This window comes from Perognathus longimembris, chromosome 27 (assembly GCF_023159225.1).
Source record: "Perognathus longimembris pacificus isolate PPM17 chromosome 27, ASM2315922v1, whole genome shotgun sequence".
In the NCBI taxonomy this organism is placed as follows: Eukaryota; Metazoa; Chordata; class Mammalia; order Rodentia; family Heteromyidae; genus Perognathus; species Perognathus longimembris.
The window spans coordinates 6,582,350-6,604,148 of NC_063187.1; the positions used below are offsets into that span (position 1 = coordinate 6,582,350).

Below are 21,799 nucleotides of genomic sequence, written 5' to 3' on the forward strand. Positions count from 1 at the left end.
CCCCAGCACCACATAGGATCATGTCATCTGCAAAGAGAGAAAGTTTAGCTTCATCTTTTCCTATTTGGATCCCCTTTAAATTTTCTTCTTGACTAATTGCTCTGGCTAGGAATTCTAGTACTATGATGAAGAGCAGGGCAGAGAGTGGACATCCCTGCCTTGCTCCTGATTTTAAAGGGAATGGCTTTAGTTTTGCTCCACTTAGAGTTATGCTTGCTGTTGGTTTGTCATAAACTGCCTTGATTATATTCAGGAATGTTCCCTGGAATCCCAGTTTTTCCAGGGCTTTTAGCATAAATGGGTGCTGGATTTTATCGAACACTTTTTCCGCATCCAGAGATAAAACCATGTGGTTCTTTACCTTGCTCCGGTTGATGTAATGGATTACATTAATTGACTTGCGTATATTAAACCAACTTTGCATCCCTGGGATGAATCCAGTTTGATCGTGGTGTATGATTTTTTTTGATGACCTGTTGAAGTCGATTGGCCAGTATTTTGTTGAGAATTTTTGTGTCTAAATTCATCAGGGAAATCGGTCTATAGTCCTCTTTCCATGATGTGTCCCTGCCTGGTTTTGGGATGAGGGTTATACTGGCTTAATAGAATATATCTGGTAGTGAACGTTCTCTTTCAATTTCATTGAAGAGTTTGAGAAATATTGGTGTGAGTTCTGTTTTGAAGGCCTTGTAGAATTCTGCAGTGAATCCATCTGGACCTGGGCTTTTCTTGGATGGGAGATCATTTATTGCCGTTTCTATTTCAATACTGGATAAGGGTCTTTTTAGAAGGTTTAAATCTTCATGGTTAAGTTTGGGGATATGATTTTTTTCTAGGAAATCATCCATTTCTTCCAAGTTCTCGAATTGTTGGCATAACGGTTTGCAAAACAGTCCCTTATTATTTTCTGAATCTCGGTTATTTCTGTGGTGATGTTACCTGTTTCAGCTCTTATCTTGTTTATTTGAGTGTGCTGCCTTTGTTTTTTGGTCAGGTTTGCCAGCTGTCTGTCTATCTTGTTGATTTTTTCAAAGAACCAACTCTTTGTTTTGTTGATTCTTTCGATGTTTTTTTTAGTCTCAAACTGATTTAATTCTAATTTGATTTGAATTATTTGCTTCCGTCTATTGACTTGGGGTTTAGCTTGTTGTTCTCTTTCAAGGAAATTGAGGTGCTTTCTTAACTTATTGAGTTGTTGTTTCTCCAGTATTGTTGGTGTATGCACTCAGAGATATAAATTTTCCTCTGAGTACTGCCTTTGCTGTGTCCCAAAGGAGCTGGTACTTTGTATCCTCATCTTGGTTGAACTCCATAAATATTTGAATTTCCGTTTTAACTTCTTCAATGACCCATTGATGGTTCAGCAGTGTGTTGTTTACTCTCCATGAATTGTAGGATTTTCTGTGGTGGCTGTTTGAGTTGAGCTCTAATTTTATTCCATTGTGGTCTGAGAGAATGCAGGGAATGGTTTTGATACTTCTGAATTTGTACAGATATTCTTTGTGCCCTAAGATATGATCTATTTTGGAGAATGTTCCATGTGCTGCGGAGAAGAATTTGTATTCTGTTGTTGCTGGGTGGAATATTCTGTAGATGTCGGTTAAGTCTAGTTGGTCTATGCAATTATTTAGTTCTGCGGTTTCTTTGTTCAGTTTTTGGCGTGTGGATCTGTCCATAGGTGATAGTGGGGTGTTCAAGTCCCCAACTATCAATGTGTTTGGGTCTATGAGTGTTTTTAGAGTCAGTAGTGTTTGTTTGATGAAGTTGTTTGATGATCCAACTTATTAGCCTATGTCATTTGATTGGAGAATTAAGTCCATTAATGTTGAGAGTTAGGATTGAGAGATGATCGTTTACTCCTTTCATTATCACTGTCTTGTTTAAAGCTGTGTCTTTCCATTTCTTGATCTGATGTGTACTAATTGGGGTTCATTTCTCTGTCTGTATTGGGATCTTGATTACTTTCCCTGTATATAACATAGTTGAGGATTTTCTGTAAAGCTGGTTTGGTGGAGATATATTGCTTCAGTTTTTCCTTACTGTGGAAGACTTTTATTTGACCTTCGGCTATGAATGAGAGTTTGACTGGGTACACTATTCTTGGTTGGTAGTTATTTTTATTTAGGGTTTGGTATGCCTCATTCCAGGCTCTCCTTGCTTTCATGGTCTCTGTGGAGAAGTCTGTGGTAATTCTGATTGCTTTTCCTTTATAAATGATTGTTTTCTTCTCCCTAACAGCTTTACAGATTCTTTCCTTGTACTCTACTGATCCTGTTTTGATCGCAATGTGTCGGTGGGATGTCCTATTCTGGTCTGGTTGGTTTGGGGTTCTAAATGCTTCTTGTAACTGTATAGGCCTATTCTTCTGGATATTAGGGAAGTTCTCAGCTAATATTCTGTTGAATAGGTTTCCTATTCAATTAACTTCTTTCTCCAGGTTTTCCTCAATACCTATTATCCTTAAATTGGGCTTCCTGATTGTGTCTTGTAGCTCCTGGAGTGATCTGTTTTGTCGGTTGGACTGGATTTGTATTGATTTTTTTTCTTTCTCTATAGATTCTAGGGAATCTTCAGCTCCTGAGATTCAATCTTCTGCTTCATTTATTCAGGACTGTAGGCTAGCTACTTGATTTCTAATTTCTTTTCCTTTTGACTGGTTTTTCCTGATGATTTCCATGGCATATCTTAGGTCTTGCATGGACTTCTTTACTTCATGAATTTGGTTTAGAGTGCTGTCTCTCAAATCTTTTACCTGGGTAGCAATCTTTACATTTGTCTCTTGAATTTCATTTATTTTTCTATTTGTTGAGTCTATGAAATCATCTATTACTTTATGGAAGGATTGCTGTATTGATTCAAACTTTTCATTTAACATGTTTATCAGTAGACTTTGTAGAGCATTTTGAGAGCTCTCTTCTATGTCTTTTATTGACTGCTCTGTTTCCTGCTTGTTTTGAGTGGTAGAAAAGACTCCGTAGTTTGCCATCTGTCTTGTGTTTCTTCTGCCCATTTGGATTGGAAATGCCAATCTATTAGCACCTGTGAGCACCATTTAAGACCCAAAGCATCCCTTACCAAGCAGTGTTGTGTAAATCTTATAAGTTCACAATTTTATACAGGTGCCTTGTATATCTGTCTATAAAATTAGATTTGGTGTTCCTAAAGAATACAATTTCATTATAACATCCGATGCTGGGCCCTGTATTCAGTAGTTACTTATTTACTGTTACAACCCTATGAGCAATTCTTGTTCTTCTATTAAGTTCTTTTAGGACTGGCTTTCTCTATGAACCCCTTTAATTCACTCGGATTAAGCAGGGATACCCTCTATCCAATAACCAGGAGTCAATGGAACCTGGAGGTCCTGACAGTAAGTCAGGAGGGTAAGTTAGAGGTAGTAAAGAGAATAGATTCAAATTTTTTTGTGGGGAGGTGATGATTTTGGTTTAGTTTCAGTGACGTGGAAATGTGAAGAAGAGTAGAATCAGTAGAAAGAACAAGGTTAAAATAATACTAACTTTCTTTTCTTGAGGCGAAAGCGAAGTGGTTTAGTTGGGTGCTTGGAGACCTCCCATATTCCATCATGGTAGTCTTCGTCCAGAGCAAAAGGGTCAGCTGGCCTGGCTTGGGAGCAATAAATCCAAGTGGTGATGCTGTCTACCTTGAGGGCGGTGGGATAGTCAGTAGCACCACTTAGGGTCCCTTCCAGTGTGGTTCTAAGGATTTGGGGTTATGCCTCTGCATGAACACCCAGTCCCTTGGTCTGAACGAATTGGGGGTAGGGACAGAAGCAGAATCATATAATGCCTTAAGTTGGGGCTACATACTCTTGTGCGTGAGCTGCAAATAATCAAGTTTACACAAAAATTTAGTATCATCCAAATCAGCAAGCAATTCAGTCTGAAGGATAGGGATAATGGGCAGGGGGTAGCCGTACATTATTTCAAAAGGAATAAAGCCAAGGTGATAGGGAGAATTTCTTACTCTAAGCAGAGCAAATGGAAGGAGTGACATCCAGTCTGCGCCAGTCTCTAAGGCCAATTTAGTTAAGGTCTCTTTTAGAGTCCGATTCATTCTTTCTACCTATCCTGAACTCTGGGGTCTGTAAGCACAATACAATTTCCAATCCGTCTCCAGTGCAGCGGCTATTCCCTGACTTACTTTTGAGGCGAAGGCCAGTCACAGTCCGACCCAGTGGTGGATGGGAAGCCATACCTGGGTAGGATTTCTTCCAGGATCTTCTTAGCCACTACCTTCGTGGTCTCATGCTTTGTTGGATAAGCTTCAACCCATCCTGAAAAGGTGTCTACAAAAACTAGCAAATATTTGTATCCAGATTTCCCAGGTGTTTGGGCTGGGGATATGGCCTAGTGGCAAGAGTGCTTGCCTTGTATACATGAAGCCCTGGGTTCAATTCCCTAGCACCACATATATAGAAAACGGCCAGAAGGGGCACTGTGGCTCAAATGGCAGAGTGCTAGTCTTGAGCAAAAAGAAGCCAAGGACAGTGCTCAGGCCCTGAGTACAAGGCCCAGTACTGGCCAAAAAAACAAAAACAAAAACAAAAAAAAAAAACACCCAAATTTTCCAGGTTTAATCTCTGTGAAATCTACTTTCTAATACATGCCTGGCCTATCCCCACGGAGGCAAGCTCCTTTAATAATTGGTTGATTGGCGGCGTTGATGAGCTGACAGGCCTTACAATTTTTAACAGTATCTTCAGTAAGTTGCTCTCCTTGTCTAATTTTCACTTTGGGGTGTCGGAGCAAGTCGTGCATTGTTTGGGTTCCCATATGAGAAGCTCAGTGGATTCGCTTAAGGGTCCCTTTACCCAGCCCTTGTGGCAAGATAAGTTTCCCTTCACACGTTTTCCACCAGTCATTGTTTCTTTCTCTGTCCGGGGTTTTGTGGGCCATGGAAATTCTCTTTATCCATTCCAAGTCTTCTTGGGAATACTGGGGCACAGGAGGCAAAGCTCGTGGCCCTGGGTCTACTAGAGTCAATACTTCTGCTCTGGGCTGGAGGGCTGCTTCCTTAGCTGCCTGGTCAGCCAGATTATTCCCTCTAGTCACCGAATCAACTCCCTTTTGATGGCCTGGACAGTGCATAATGGCAATCTTTGCTGGTTCGCATAGGGCCCGGATGAGGCTTAAAATCTCCTGCTTGTTTCTAATGGCCTTTCCTTTGGCTGTCAGTAGCCCCCACTTTTGGTAGATGGCTACATGGACGTGTATGGTGGCAAAAGCGTCTGGCTGTCCATATAAATATTTAGTCTCTTTCCTTTTCCTATCTGTAAGGCTTTTGTTAGTGCCACTAGTTCTTCTCTTTGTGCGGAAGTTCCCTGGGGGAGTGCCTCCACCCACACTATCTCAGTGTCCTCAGTTCCTTAGTAATTGCCATACCCGCATTCCTTTTTCCATCCCGAATGAAGCTGCTGCCATTGGTGAACCAGGTGTGCTCGGCATGTGATAGCAGCGAATCCAGCAAGTCTGGCCTGAGGCTATTTGCGTGGGCCAGGATCTACTCACAATCATGCAGGGGCGCTTCCAGATCTGGCAGCAGAGTTGCTGGGTTTAATGCCTACAACTATTACATTGTGAAGTTCAGGCTCATTGCATGCATAAATGTTCACATTTCAACAAGACCTCTCTCTATATATATTTGCTACCAAGAATGTACAAATTCAGTGATAAAATGCTGTATAATGTAATGAATAGGCAGATATAATAGATCACTATCAACCTCATTTGAAAGGTATTTTTTTCCCTTCATTTTTAAATTTCTTATACTGCCAAGTCCTTCCTGTATACTGTGATAAGTATTTTGTGATAGGCACTGCATGATAATAGACAAGAGTACCATAATAAACACCAAACACTGCAGGCATGCATAGTGTGTTCACTGCACTGAGATAGCTGTCTTCTCCAGGGTCACTAACGTCTGCATGGAATTTGGGTCTAATGGATTTTAACAAGTAGAAAACATAGACTTGGTTTCAATATGGATTAAGCCTTATGATAAAGAGGAACTTCATCATTCACTACATGTTTTTAGACAAGTATATCACAGGAATAACTTGATCTATGTTAGAAAGTTCATTACACATGCCCTGTTCGAAGATAAAAGTGCAGAATGGACATGTGCAACTCAATTTTGGCATGGACCTTGAATTTTTGAAGTGAAATTGCAGGTTTTGGTGGCTTTGCTGCTTCCGTGGACATTAGTAGATGGATGGCTTTTTGGCGGATTGTGCACGTGGAATTTTTATTGAAACCTGCTTGAATACACTAGTAATATCTGGTGGCTGTAATGGACATTGCGTGTGTGAACTGACCCCGTGGATACAAGAAGACAATGCAATAAGAATTTGTTTGATACTTCATTGACATAGATTGTTTTCTGGCCATTTCTATGCAGCCTCTGATGCAATCCCGTAGCTTAATCCCAAATGGCTTTCATGCAAAAAGTTTCTGGACACAGATGTCAAACCATATATATCAAAAATAACTTCATCCCTTGGGCCTCACTATCTGTGATCTGAGAGAAATAACAGCACCTGCGATGAAGAAGGACAATGGGAAAAGACATTTTCCAAATAATATTTTTCTCTGTGATGCAAGGCCTCAGATGCAGAATCTCAGAGAAGGGTTTTCCACACTGTCCCTGGGGATTCACAAGCTGCTACAAGGAAAGATGGACAACAGTGTATGACTCTGTCAATAAAAAGATACATGTGCACCAGTCCAAAGATATATGACTATACATACCGGACACTGTGGGTCTCGATTCCAGCCAGAATTTCAGCTAGGCAGATGCTTCAGGGATGTGCCCTTTGATTTTCATACTCTCTTTGCTCCAGTTTCCTCTCCCTGTCAATTCCTTGTCAGGCACTAACTGCTTTTCCACCATGAAGCAGCGAGCACACATGGATGGAGATGTGATGATTGTTGCGTTTTTCCCTCTCTACACTTTGGGAACAGATCTCAGTAACAGCGGTGCTCACAAGTATGAAGACAAGCCGTAAGTAACACCTCATCTTATTTCCATGTCCTGTTTTGTTCTCAGGATTTTAAATCACTAATGGAACTCTAGATGCACACTAGATAAATGCTCACTTATTCCTCTCCCCTGGCCTCCTATCCTTTTTATCAGCAGAAGTGAATCCCCCAAATGGTATTATTTGATTTTTGTAATACTGATGTCAACTTTTCACAAAACTTTATCAACATATCCTCCATATGTGTACGTTCAATTAGATTTTCTTCAAGGTCACTATTTTCTCACCTTGAGAAGACATAACTGACATGATAGGCTTCCATTATGAAATTTTACATATAAAAACACTTCTTTTAAATCACTTTAACCTATCATTTGGATTTCCATCCTTCCTTTATTGTTTCCTTCTGAAAACAACATGTTTTTAATTTCATAGGAATGTATGTGCTTACCAAACACACCTTTATACTCACAGACATGTCAGATAGAAAGTTACTTTGGTCATTTTTATTCCCCTAGGAAGAGAGTAGTGATCATTGCATTTTACAATGGTGGGCTTACAACTGGCATTACAATATAAAGCTTACTTACAATTCTCTCATCCCCCATGTTGGAGGCTCCTCTCTCCAACATTAGGTCATCAGAGTTGGATGCATCCGTTTTGTTTTGTTAGATAAGAGAAAATAAAATTCCCTGATCTGATAATTGAAGTATTTTGTCCTGGTTAGTGTCACAGGAAGCTGTTCAATACTTTGGGTCTGTGAGCAGAGATTGCTATGGAATGTTAAATGCCACTTTGATTCTGAAAAATGCTCTTCAACTGAGGATTTGTTAGTTGGCCTGGCCCTGCCACGGGTGGAGGTGGTTATTCTAAGAAAAACAGAACAGAATATCTGGTGTCTCTGATAATTTTATAGGACTCTAGGCATTCACACACTGAGGCCAAAAGAGTATAGGCATAGGAGTGGTTGACAAGTCCTTACTAGCTATGTGCAGATGGTCATAGAAAATAATACTCTATGAAATGAACTCCAAGGAAAGGAGGCATTTTCAGGTGCCAGTTGCTGTTTTTGTTTTCTTTTCCTTTTGTCCTGTTTCTATTTGAGTGGATAATGCAGTGTGCATAAAAGGTTGAAGAAATGTGAACAAGTACAGTAGTGGTGCCCACCAGACAGTAGATGAAAATGAGGTGTATATCTTGTGGGTAGGCCCATAAGGAAAATACCAGGAGAAATGACAGAAGGGGAGACATGGTTCAAAAAAGAATGTACTCTTTATTCATTATGTGAACTATGTAACTGTAATCCCTCTTTATATCACCTCTACAGTAATAATGAAAAGTAAATCAATAAATTAACTAATAAATACAGTCTGCTGAGTAAAAAATAAATATTTGGTGTCTCATGATAGCCTATTACATCTGTAGTTTGTATGAGGTTTGCACTGTGGTGCATGAAGTAGCAGAGAACAAATAAACTCTTATTCTTGGCATAAGTAACTTTCCGAATTTTATTCATAACAAATTACCTGCATATTCTTATCTAACGTTATATGCAATCATTAGACACTATATACACATTCCATCTCCATTGTGGGTGATGTTTTAACATATTCTTTAGCAGAAAAGCAAGGATTCAGTCCATCAAAATAATGTTTCAACTACTCTGAAATTTCTATGCTAATTACACAGGCTTACCTTCAAGAACTATCAGTTTGTTTTGGCCTTGACTTTTGCTATGGAAGAGATCAACAAAACTCCTGCTCTTTTACATAACTTGACTCTGGGATTTGATATCTGTAATGTTCAAGATGGATTGCCCACAGCATTTAAAAATCCATTCATTTGCTTTTTTGGAAACTACACGGGTCCTAACTACTCATGTTTACATGGCAGCAAGTCTATAGGAGCACTTACAGGACCATCAGGAGTATCATCTGCCCAGATAGGCACATTGCTAGACCTCTACAGGTTTCCACAGGTGAGGTTGGGAGGAGTGTCTAATTTGGTACCATTCCAGGTGTTTAAAAGAGAATGAGAATTAGTGACTGCATTCATGATTCTATCAAATTCTGTGATATCAAAAAATAAGTATTCAGGAAAATGGGCTATCTATGCTCCCATAGTTTGGAAAAGGATTAAAAATTTAAAGCATACAAAGGGACTATTTGGAGTTTTAAAAATTATCAATAATTTTTTAATTCTGGAAATGGAAAATGACCTTAAAATGTAAAGGTATGCTGAGCTGGGTGTTGATGTCTCACACTTGTGAACCTAGCTACTTACGAAAAATATGTCTAATTACCTGCAAAAACCAGAAAGTAACATGTGGTTCAGGTCTTGAGGAAAAATCCAAGAAAGTGCATGGACTCTGACAATAAATAATCCTGTGCAATCACACACACACACACACACACACACACACACACACACACACACACACCCAAACACACACACACCCCTTCCCACCAGAAAGTGAAAGACATTATGTTGAAACGAGTAAGGCAGGCTCTGGAAGACAAAAGAGGCAATTTTTTGTCATATATAAATATTTAATCTAACAAGTGAATATGAAATATGATATAAGGATAAAACATATATCAGATATATATGTATATAAATATATATGATTAACCTATAAAGTAGGTAAAACATAAATGTGAAATTCCATGCTCCAATTTCTCAAATCAAAGAAAAATCAATATGCAAATGAACACCAGACAAATATAGCATATATTGCCTGAAGGGTGCGGGTGTTAAGGAAATGTGCAAAGGAACAAATGAATAGGAAATAAATGGGTGGGAAAATACATAGTACTATTCAAGATACATATGGGAAAATGGAGCTAGGAATATATGGCTGGGAGCGTAATAGAAAGGAGGATTAATTGGAAGAAGTGACAAAGATAAAGAGACAATTTAATAACAGATTCGCATGTTGCACAAATATTAAAATATTTAATGTTATTTCAATAAGTAAAAGATAACCTTGTTATGTAGTTCGACAGGTTATTTAATATACGTCATAGGTGAGATTGTGATGGATAGAAATCTTCTCATTTATGGACCATCCAATTTTCATGCCTTTTAGCTCACCATTGGGCCTTTTGATCAGGCCCTGAATGACCACAGGAAGTTCCCTGCTCTCTATCAGATGGCCTCAAAGGACACGTCAATAGCTACTGCCATGGTCTCCTTACTGGTTTATTTCAGATGGACCTGGGTGGGACTGTTAACCTCTCTAGATGAGAATGGCTTGTGGATTCTTCCTCTACTGAAAGATGAGATGGACAAGAACAGAGTTTGTGTAGCCTTTGAGCTAGCAATCCCAAACTACGGCCTATCATTTGATAGCATGGCACTCTATAACCAGATTAACAAATGTTCAGCAAATGTCCTCATCATATACGGTGGTAAGGAAGACCCACTAGATTTCATGGATGTTCTTGAGCAGTATTTTATAAAAGGTAAAGTTTGTATTCTGAACTCACAGTGGGAGTCCCCCATGAGGAGATCTTTAAGGCAAGGTTCATTCCATGTCCTTCTAACTTTTTCACACCATCACCCAGATGTTTCTGGATTCACAGATTTTGTCAAGGCAGTACACCCTTCCAAATACCCAGAAGACTTTTTCCTTGCTCGGCTGTGGTTTCTCTCTTTCAATTGCTCAGATTCTGAGTCTGACTGTGTCACATGGCAGAACTGTCCTCGCGATGCCTCCTTGGATTGGTTACCTGGGCACATTTTTGACATGACTATGTCTGCAGAAAGTTACAATATATACAATGCTGTGTATGCTGTGGCCCAGGGTCTCCATGAGATGCTGCTACATCAAACAGAAGTACAAACAATAGAAAACAGGAAAGAGACAGTGCCTTCTCCTGTACAGGTAAGGCCTTCTATTTCGAATGTCACGCACAATAAGCACAGTCAATTCCTAGAGGACATTCTTACCACATGAAATTAAATATTTTGTTATGTTCCCAAAACTAAAGAAATTAAATTTCTATATATGTCTGTGAGGTTTTCTAGACATGTGCTCCTGTGCTCTTATGGACAACAGTCCAGTAGCAAGAAAGAAAGAAATTCCGTGCTTCTATTCTTTCTTCTAGTAACTAATAATTTCCACATACACATAGGTAATGTTGTGAAAAGAGTATAATCACCTTTTCCCTATGAGTTTTTAAGGATGACCTGATGAGCACAAGTATTTCTATTTCTCTTAAGTAATCTAGATTCATTCTCCTTTAGGTATTAAAACTTGAACAAGCTCAAGCTATAACTATTGACACCCACAGAATTAGTCATTGTGGAAAACTCCAGGCACCTGAGAATTGCTGCATTTATGATTATTTAAATGAAATAGGTTTCTCTTGAAAAGAGGCTTTCTAGCACATTACTGTGTGACCATCTTTCAGGAAAATTATTTTTATTTCTCAAAAGACTATCTTCTGCACTGCTTTGTTAGGTGTCTGTGCTTTTCTTGAATTCTGAATCAGAGATAAAAGACACTCAGGAGCTTTTCTATTTCTTTTCTTTTTTTGTAATCACTTGAGAGTCTTTATTGCAAGCTCAAGCCTGGGCTCACGCTCATCACTGATGCAGCAGGTCTGAATCTATACTCCCAACCCTCTCGGGAGATTTTCTTAATTCCGTTTTCTTTCTATCCACTGGTATATGCCTCAACATAAGATGATGTATCTCTTGTAGCTGCACCCTTTTCTGAAGAACACACAATTTCAGAATCGTGCTGGATACCAGGTGATTTTAGATGACAAAAGAAAATTGGAGGCAGATTATGACATTGTGAACACTTGGAATATTCCACAAGGTCTTGATCTTAAGGTGAAAATAGGACAGTTTTCTCCATTTGCTCTACATGATCATCAACTATCTTTATCTGAAGATTTGGTAGAGTGGGCCATAGAAACTACAGAGGTGAGTTGTTATTTAATTGTAATGATTTTAAGAGCGTCTAAGTAAGTCAAATGTATACTGATTGAATGCCAGCAGTGGCTCCTGTAAAAGTAGCTATTCCGTTGAATGTCATGGTTTGAATTCAGGCCCAGCAGGAATACCTGTGAGACACTTATCTTCATTTAAACACCACAAAAGAGGTCCTGGGTGCTGGCTGATGCTTCGAATCCTCTCTACTTGGAAGGTTGACATCCTCAGATCTCAGATTATAGGTCATTTTAGAGCCCCACCAGGCAAAAAAAAAATCTGTGAGAATCTATGTCACTAAAACACCTCAAAACTAACCTAGAGCTGTAGATCAAGCAGCCGATCATTTATCTTGAAAACAAAATAGCTCAAGGACATTTCTTGGATACTGAGTTCAAGGTCCAGGATCAGCACCCTCCAAAAAAATTCAGTTTGTTTCTAAATGTGAATTTTGAATATTGTCATTAAATACAAATGGCATGTTTCTTATCAGGGTTCTAACACCAATGAAGTACCAAAGGAATTGCTTTTTTATCTGAAAGGTTTATTTCATTCCCTTTTCTGGTGATTTTATTTAATGATTAGTTGAGCTGCTACTTAGATCTCTTCCATGAGAGGAATCATTGAATAAGGTAGCATATAAAGCATTTGTGTTGACAGGGTGTGGAATCCATAGCTGGATTCAATTCACTGACTGGATTTATGTGTATTGATATGCTATTGTAAGTAATTTGAACGACTTTCACTCCTTAGACTAGTATATCAATAAACATATATCCAGTCAGTGAATTAGTCATTCAAATAAGGAAACCTTGGGAATGTTAGGAAAAGCCTAAACAGTTTCTGACACATATCTGATGTTCCTCAGCCTGTTCTTTCTGTCTGCAGTGAGAGTTGTGGTCCTGGATTCAGGAAATCCCTTCAGGAGGGAAAGGCTGCCTGTTGCTTTGATTGTACCCCTTGCACAGAGAATGAGATGGCTAATGGAACCGGTAAGTTCACCGCGGAGTGAGAAATAGAGGTTCTCTCCTAGTGCCCCAGAAACCATGAAAAGGACTACGAATGTCTTGTATTGAAATTGCAGTCAAAGTCTTCCTTCATTCACTTAGTAGTTGAATTACAACAATGGATGATACTGCTTCTTGAAAAGAAAAAAGACATCATGGGCTCTGAATTGAATATAGGATTAACTTTTTCTACTATAATGTATGTATGTTTATTTAAGTACTGAGTAATGTTAGCATTTTTACTATTATATAGGATACAAAATCCTGTTAATAATGAGGTCTCCATGTTTTGCAATTTTTTTACATTATACAGAAAACACAGATCTTTATTTCCTAGTTGTCCAGAACTGTTATTAAAGCAGAGAAAATACTCTGTTTGGTTCAACTCTTCTGCATGGCCTGAATGTATAGCTTCAAAGAATAATCATAATCTCTGTACTCTAGTGCTTTACAGGTGAGCAGGAAAAGCAAATATCACAATTACAAGGAAGGACCACAGTGCTTCTATCGATATGAAGCAGAGACAGAAAAAATTCAACATTTTTTAGTCTTCATTTTAAATAAGGATAATGAGTTGTGTTCAAAATGGCTCAAAAATAGTATGTAAGAATGAGGATATGTCTAAAATTATTGTTAAGACATTAGGAATGGCAGAGAAGAAAATAAATGATTTTCATCGTAATAGTTCCTACTAGAATTGAGAGCCAAGTGTAGGAACATAATGAAATTATAAAAATCATACTAATTAAGCCCAGTAATACTTGGTCATATGAAGTTGATGCTAATTATCAATATGTCAGAATTATTTTCTAGATAGGGATTTCCTAATTTCATTTTCAGCACTGGAAAGGAACTAATAGCTTTTTGTCTTCCTCACCAGACATGGAGCAGTGTGTGAAGTGTCCAGGTCACCAGTATGCCAACACACAGAGAAACCAGTGCCTCCTAAGAGTTGCAAGCTTCCTGGCTTATGGGGAGCCCTTGGGGATGGCCTTGGCCTGCATGGCTCTTGGTTTATCGACACTCACAGCAGCTGTCCTTGGGGTCTTTCTGAAACATCACAACACCCCCATTGTTAAGGCGAATAACCAGGCTCTCAGCTACATCCTGCTCCTCTCCTTCATCTTCTGTTTCCTCTGTTCCTTGCTCTTTATTGGCCGTCCCAACACAGTCACCTGCATTCTACAGCAAACCACATTTGGAGTTGTATTCACTGTTGCTGTTTCTGCTGTTTTGGCCAAAAGTGTAACTGTGGTTCTGGCCTTCAAGGTCACTACTCCAGGGAGAAGGATGAGGAGGCTGCTGGTGTCAGGGGCTCCTAACTTTATCATTCCCATCTGCACCCTGATCCAGGTGACTCTCTGTGGGATCTGGCTGGGAACCTCTCCTCCTTTTATTGACACAGACACACACTCTGAACATGGCCACCTCATCATCCTGTGTAACAAGGGCTCCCTCACTGCCTTCTACTGTGTCTTGGGATACCTGGGCTCCCTGGCCCTGGCCAGCTTCACTGTGGCTTTCCTGGCCAGGAACCTGCCTGACGCCTTCAATGAAGCCAAGTTCCTGACCTTCAGCATGCTGGTGTTCTGCAGTGTGTGGCTCACCTTCCTTCCTGTCTACCACAGTGCCAAGGGCAAGGTCATGGTGGCTGTGGAGGTCTTCTCCATCTTGGCCTCCAGTATAGGGCTCCTGGGCTGCATTTTTTTCCCCAAGTGCTACATCATTTTGATAAGGCCTGATATAAATTGTGTGCATGGCGTTAGGAACAGGAAATGCCCTGGGCAAATTAAGCCCTCCTAAGAAGAAATTTACATATCTTTTCAAGCGGGTTTCTTTAGCCATTAGATATTAATTTACATAGTTGGAATCATTTAAATAAATAAGCTGCTTGTACTCATTTTTCTAGTAATGCCACAGTCAGAAGTTGTAGCTAGCGACAGGTCAATTTGAATTTCATTTCATATATTTTTGTTCTTTCCTTTTACTAAGCATGTTGTTCCAGTTTTGTGATGTTTCAGAGATATTTGAAGAAAAACAAAGTATATCAGCCTTTGGCATACTGTCACTCAAGAAACCCTTGATGATCGGGTGGCTGACTGAGATTTGAGGACGATGGTTCAATGCCAGCCCCCTCAGGGAAAATCTCTGAGAATCCATATCCAATAAATCCCCACCAAAAAGCTGGAAATGGAGCTGTGTGTCAAGTGGTAGAACAATAGCCTTAAGCATAATTGCTTAATGATAAGGCACAGGCCTTGTGTTCCAGCCCCAGGATAGGCACACACACACACACACACAGAATACCAGTAATTGTGGTGTGTGGGAGAGGAAAGTGGTCAAGGGGAGTCAGGGTAAATGAATGGATAGAGGGAACGTGGACAAATGAATTCCTAATATTCGATGCCTAAATGTGGAAATGAAACTAGCACACATGAGAGGGTGGGTTGGGAGAGATGGGGTAGAAAGATGGAAGTGGTGTCATGGATCAAGACTCCTTGGACTCACAAAGTGACATAGTGAATTGCAGCCTTTCTCTAGCTCTGTGTGTGTGTGTGTGTGTGTGTGTGTGTGTGTGTGTGTGTGTGTGTGACTTTGTGTGTTCTAGTTCTGAGGCTGGCACTCTGGGCCTGAGTGATGTCCCTGAGCTTCTCTTGTTCAAGCCTAGGTCTCTACCACTTGAGCAATAGCACCACTTCCATCTTTGTCTGAGTAGAACGTTTCTGCTTGGGCTGGCTTTGAACTTGACCTTCGATGTTAGCTTCCTGAGTAGCTAGGAAGACAACTGTGAGCTACTCATACCCAACATTTTTTTAAATGTAGTATGACAAGATCCCCCTCCCTCCCAGGACTACCACCTTTGCCTGTCTGTGGTCAGCTGGGTGTTTTGAGAATCCCTTCCTTATGAGGCTGATTCATGAGGGCAAAGCGCTAAGTCAGAACTCCCTGTGCCGCACCCCTCTGTACCTTATTTCTCCTCAGCAACACAGATTTGGGGCACAAAAAAGCCATATGTTAAGTCGACTGGACTACACTTGATACACACAGAAAATGCAAGGAGCAGAGATTCCTTTCTCAGGTCAGTAGGACTCAACTGGGAAATTCTGGCATTTAGTGTTGTGTTGGGGACCATCCTGAAATCATTTCATTTTCCTTTATCTCTGGTCTGGGGGACAAAAATGAAGCTGAAGGTAGTGTCGGGTCTTGTGGGGAAATTTGTTCTGCAATCTGATAGGACCTGCTTGGTACCCATAATCTCTCTCTCAAATCTGCACCAAGAACCCCTGCATCTGGCTTGTTTTTATTTTCTAGATGCTTCACTTTAACAATTTTTTTTCCTTTCTGTAACTCCTTTTCCCATCTTTTTTAACTTGAATAATGGTTTCATCATGATTTTTCCTTTTTAGCATGATAGTCCAAAATTTTCTGCACCTTAAAATTTGGCCCAGCTTAATAAGGGCGAACCACCTGTCAGGGTTTTATCAGAAAATCCAAAAGTGCCATGATAACCAGGAACAGATATTTATTACAGAGATTTGCATAATATGCAAGTAGGCTGGAGATGAGTACACAGCTCTCTAGAAAGGCTGTAGAGCCACAGTGAAAGACCAGAGTAGCTCCATATTTTACTAAGATCCCATTCTGTACCTGACTGACATTACTATAAGCCCAACCCCCACCCCTCGGTTCCCAGTAAAGACCATAAAATGCCCTGCGACAGAGAATTCACAGAGAAACCATAAACAACAAAAGGATTGACTGCCAGAGAAGAACAAGTTTTGGAGTTATTTCAGAAGTCCCCACCCAGGTGTGGTTTCCAGTATCTAAATAAAAGATGCTCTGATGTATGCTAATTCCCTGCCTTCCGGAAGAATGTATAAAACAGCTTGAAGCCCTAGGCTCAGGGCCTCTTGGCTTCATCAGTTTACTGAGTGAGTGGAAGACTGAGCTAGCCAGAAATAATAGCCCTTTTTGCTGCTTGCATTTGTCTCAGGTGCTATTTTGGGGGATCCACATCTGATCATTTCAGTGGGGGCTCATACTGGATACCCCATAATCCCTCCCAGACACCTAACCACGGGTTCATGACAATCCCGCCAGTAAATTGAGTGAGGCATTGCTGATGTGTATGTGTGCTGTGGCCCTGCAGGATGTGTGTGTGTGTGTGTGTGTGTGTGTGTGTGTGTGTGTGTGTGAATTTGGCAAAAGAGCCTTCGTGTACGCACTATAGGGCTGCCAATGGGATCTGTGGAGTCGACCCCAGACTGCCATGTGGGTAAATTGTTCCTCGGTACAGACAGTTTGGAGACAGACAATTTTTTTCGATCCATGTGTAGTGTGTTCCTATGTGCGTTGTCTCTTAGCTCGTTTTGAACAATTTGCCAAGCACTGCGACGTCATTAAATTGTTCCTCGGTACAGGCATTTTTGGAGACAGGCATTTTTTTGGAGAAATCTGTGCGTAATCTGTTCTGTGCATAGCCTGTTACCTGCACTTCGAAAAATTTGCTACTGCACTGCGATTTGGGTTTATGTCAAGTGCTTTGTATGTGGTATGTGTGTGTGAGTGTAAACATGTTAAAGAGTATGATATAAAATTCAGTGAGTTTAAGTTTAAATTCACATGGTCATCAAGTTTGGGCATTACCAAATGCTATAAAGGATTATTGCAGTGTTTGAAAAAGGAACTATTGTTTAAAAATATTTGTTTAATTAAAAAACTTCAGGGCTAAGTGTCAGAAATTTGAATGCAAAGGTTTATCACTGTAAAAAAATTTGCTTGGGTTTCTCTATCAGAGACCAATAGAAAAGGACAGAAAAACCTAGTATGGGCCTGTGTGCCTATCCACAGGAGTGAATGGTGATCTGGCAAAAGTGCAGCTCAATCATGAGCTGCAGACCTCCCTAACCCCATCTTTTGTCTTTTGTCTTTTTTCTCTTGTCTTGTATTTTCCTTTTTCTTTAATCCTTGCCCCCTCAATCAGAATTCCCTTTCGCTGCCGTCTGGCCTCGGCACTGAATAAAGAGTCCCACTAAAGGAAATAAGTATACTGTGTATTCAAAGTGACTAAACGAACATTGCAAATATGCCAGAAAGTGAGATATGAGGACCGGGATTCAAAGGCAGCCCAGGCAGGAAATTCCATGAGACTCGTGTCTCTAGTGGGCGATCAGAGCCTGCCTGACCTCCAGAAGCCTTTCTCCTGATTTCAGTTCTGCAGGAAGACCCTCCATCATCCTGAGCAGTATGGCTGATGAGCAGAAAGAGTTCGGTTGCTCTCATGGGATGTCTCTGGCTCTTCATTTTTAAATTCTGACACCAGCCCCATCGCCCCAGCTTTTCTTATTAGAATCCCTTTATAGTTGAGAAAACTAAAGTTCAGAAAGCTTCATCATCCAGAAAATGGGATGTAAGTCTTCATACCACTTTCTTATCCCTGTGCTCTGCCAACATAAGTTAACTCCTATACATCATGGTCACACAACACAGTCCAGGAATTCGTTCATTCAATTATTTTATTCATTCAATAAAGGATTTCCATCTCAAAGAAGGCCAGATTATTTATTCTTTTTTTCTTTATTGTTTTTTAATTTTTTACTTTACTCCTCCCCATTTCTCTCTGCAGCTCACAAATTGTACAGTTGGTTCTCACCATATTGTTTTGTACATATTGCTGTTGCATTGGTTTGTCTTTTTCTCCTTTGTCTCTCCATTTTAGTATTCCCTTTCCCTTCCATAGTTCAGTTACACGAATAAAAAAATATTCAGGGTAGTAAAATCAGTTACCTAATTAATAGGGGTAAAACCAGTGAAAATAAAGACAAAACCAAAAAAGTGCATAATTTCACATGTTATATAGAAAATAACAACAATGATAAGCCACATTCTTTCTGTTTTTCTTTTTTTGCTTCTTTGTGTGAGAGTACTTTGAAATGGAATCATGGCCCAAGCACTGTTACTCAGCTTTCTCAGTTCAATGGTGGCCCTCTAACAAGTGACTCAGAAACTCCACTTCCGGGTTGTTTTCTGGTTAATTGGAGATCAAAATCTCAGAGGTTTTTGCTGAGGCTGGCCTCGAACTGTTATGCTCAGATCTTAGCCTCCCGAGTAGTTATAATTACAAGTAAGAAGAAGCAGCCTTGGTCTGAATGACAATTTTCTTTTTTTTGTTGGTGGTGGTTCCCAGATTGTATTCAGAGCTAGAGCGCTGTCCCTAAGCTCTTTTTATCAAGTACTCTACCATGTTGACCCACAGTTCCACTTCTAGTTTTGTGGTGGTTCAGTTCAGATGAGAATCTCCTATACTTTCAAACCTCGGCTGATTTTGAACCATGATCCTCACATCTTTAATTTGTTGAGTTGCTAAGATTCTAGGCAGGAACATTCCTCATGTTGTACAGTTTTGAGAAAAGACATCTTTCTATTTATTGTTTTTGCTCTTTCTTTTTTAAATGAAATGATGGATGGAAACAATGAACTGTAGGCCATCAGTGGGTTGCTGCTGGATGTGGAGTTTGATTACAAACATTTGAAAAAACAAAATTGTGTTCTAATTCTTCCCAGAGAGGATACATTATAGACTTCTGATGCGGTTTGCACGGGATGCCTGGACCTGTAAGGGCACAAAAGATCCTGGGTTTCCAGAGCTACAATTGAACTGGAAAGATAAGGCTCACAGGAATTTCTTCTTACACACACGTACACACACACACATACACACACACACAAACTATTACATTCTATTCCTGAGAAGAAAAGACACAGAGAGAGGGCCTATTACCCAGCCAGAGCCTCATGGTTATGAAACTCCACATCTCTGAGCACCCAAGAACCATCTGGCCCCAGGGAGTAGTATAGTAAACAGTTGCAGAAATGACAGAAACCTGGGCAGATTTGGATCTTTTTAGGGGTTGTCACCACAACTCCCTAATCCTCAGCCAAACCAGCAGAACCTGAAAAAAACTGTCAGTGTCCAAGTTCCCTGTGGGTCCATAGCTCTCCAGAGGGGGAGAATAGATGCTTTCACTCAAGTGGTCCAATCTAGCCATGAGGCCCAGGAGGCTCTGCATGGTGTCTATGAAGACGTGCTTTCCAGAGAACCTGAAGAAGCTGAGCTTGCAGCATTGGCTCAGGGCTGGTAGGAAGGCTGAGACCTGAGCATCTGTGATTCCACATTTCTCCAGCACCCAGGGTATCCAGGTTGCCGGCCACTTGCTCCAACAGGGCTCTCAGAGTTCAGGACTGAAGCTTTTCATAGAGAAATTCCTCAGGCACAGGTGCTGGAGCTGCCTGGTGCAGAGACACCGGGACATCTATCTTGTTGATTTTTTCAAAGAACCAACTCTTTGTTTTGTTGATTCTTTCGATCGTTTTTTTTTTTTTTTTGTCCCACATTGAGTTAATTCTGATTTGATTTTAATTATTTGCTTCCATCTATTGACTTGGAGTTTGGCTTGTTGTTCTCCTTAAAGTATATTAAGGTGCTTCCTTAAATTATTGAGTTGCTGTTTCTCCAGTTTGTTGGTGTATGCACTCAGGGATATAAATTTTCCTCTGAGTACTGCCTTTGCTGTGTCCCAAAGGAGCCGGTATTTGTGTCCTCATCTTGGTTGAATTCTGTAAACATTTGAATTTCCGTTTTAATTTCCTCAATGACGAACTGATGGTTCAGCAAAGTTTTGTTTAGTCTCAATAAATTGTAGGATTTTCTGCGGTGGGTGTTTGAGTTGAGCTCTAATTTTATCCATTGTGGTCTGAGAGAACGCAGGGAATAGTTTTGATACTTCTGAATTTGTACATATTTTCTGTGTGCCCTAAGACATGATCTCTTTTGGAGAATTTTCCATGTGCTGCTGTGAAGAATGTGTAGTCTGTTGTTTCCAGGTGGAATATTCTATAGAGGTCGGTTAAGTCTAGTTGTTCTAGGCAATTGTTTAATTCTGTGGTTTCTTTGTTCAGTTTTTGCCCTTAGATCTGTCCAGAGGTGACAGTGGAGTGTTAAAATCCCCAACTATCAATGTGTATGGGTCTATGACTGTTTTTAGAATCAGTAGTGTTTGTTTGATGAAGTTGGGTGCTCCTGTATTTGTTGTGTAGATATTTAGGATGGGTATATCTTCCTGTAGGAGTGATCCCTTTTTTAGTATGAAGTAACCTTCTTTGTCTCCTCTTACTTTTGTTAATTTGAAGTCAATTTTGTCTGATACTAGGATTGCAACTCTGGCCTGCTTATGGGTGCCATTTGCTTGGTAGATATGATTCCAGCTTTTCACTTTGAGAAGATATTTACTTTTGCTGGATAGATATGTCTCTTGGAGGCAGCAGAAAGGTGGATCTTGATTTTTGATCCAACTTATGAGCCTATGTCATTTCATTGGAGAATTAACACAATCAATTTTGAGAGTCAGGATTGAGAGACGATCGTTTGTTCCTTTCATTACCACCATCTTGTTATCAGCTGTGTCTTCCCATTTCTTGATCTGATATTGTGGTTTACTATTTAGGGTTCATTTCTCTGTCCGTATTGGGATCTTGATTATTTTCCCTGTATAATACATCTTTAGGATTTTCTGTAAAGCTGGTTTGGTGGAGATATATTGTTTCAGTTTTTCCTTACTGTGGAAGACTTTTATTTGGCCATTGGCTATGAATGAGAGTTTAGCTAGGTTCACTATTCTTGGTTGGTAGTTATTTTTTATTTAGGGCTTGGCATACCTCATTCCAGGCTCTCCTTGCTTCCATGGTCTCTGCTGAGAATTCTGGGTAATTCTGATTGCTTTTCCTTTATATGTGATTGTTTTCTTCTCCCTAACAACTTTAAGGATTCTCTCCTTGGACTCTATTGATCCTGTTT

At 40.0% G+C, this 21,799-nt stretch overlaps 1 pseudogene; it reads left to right on the plus strand.

Moving 5' to 3' along the window:
- Positions 1-8,705: 8,705 nt before the first annotated feature.
- On the plus strand, positions 8,706-14,748 carry LOC125342809 (annotated as a pseudogene).
- Positions 14,749-21,799: the final 7,051 nt, after the last annotated feature.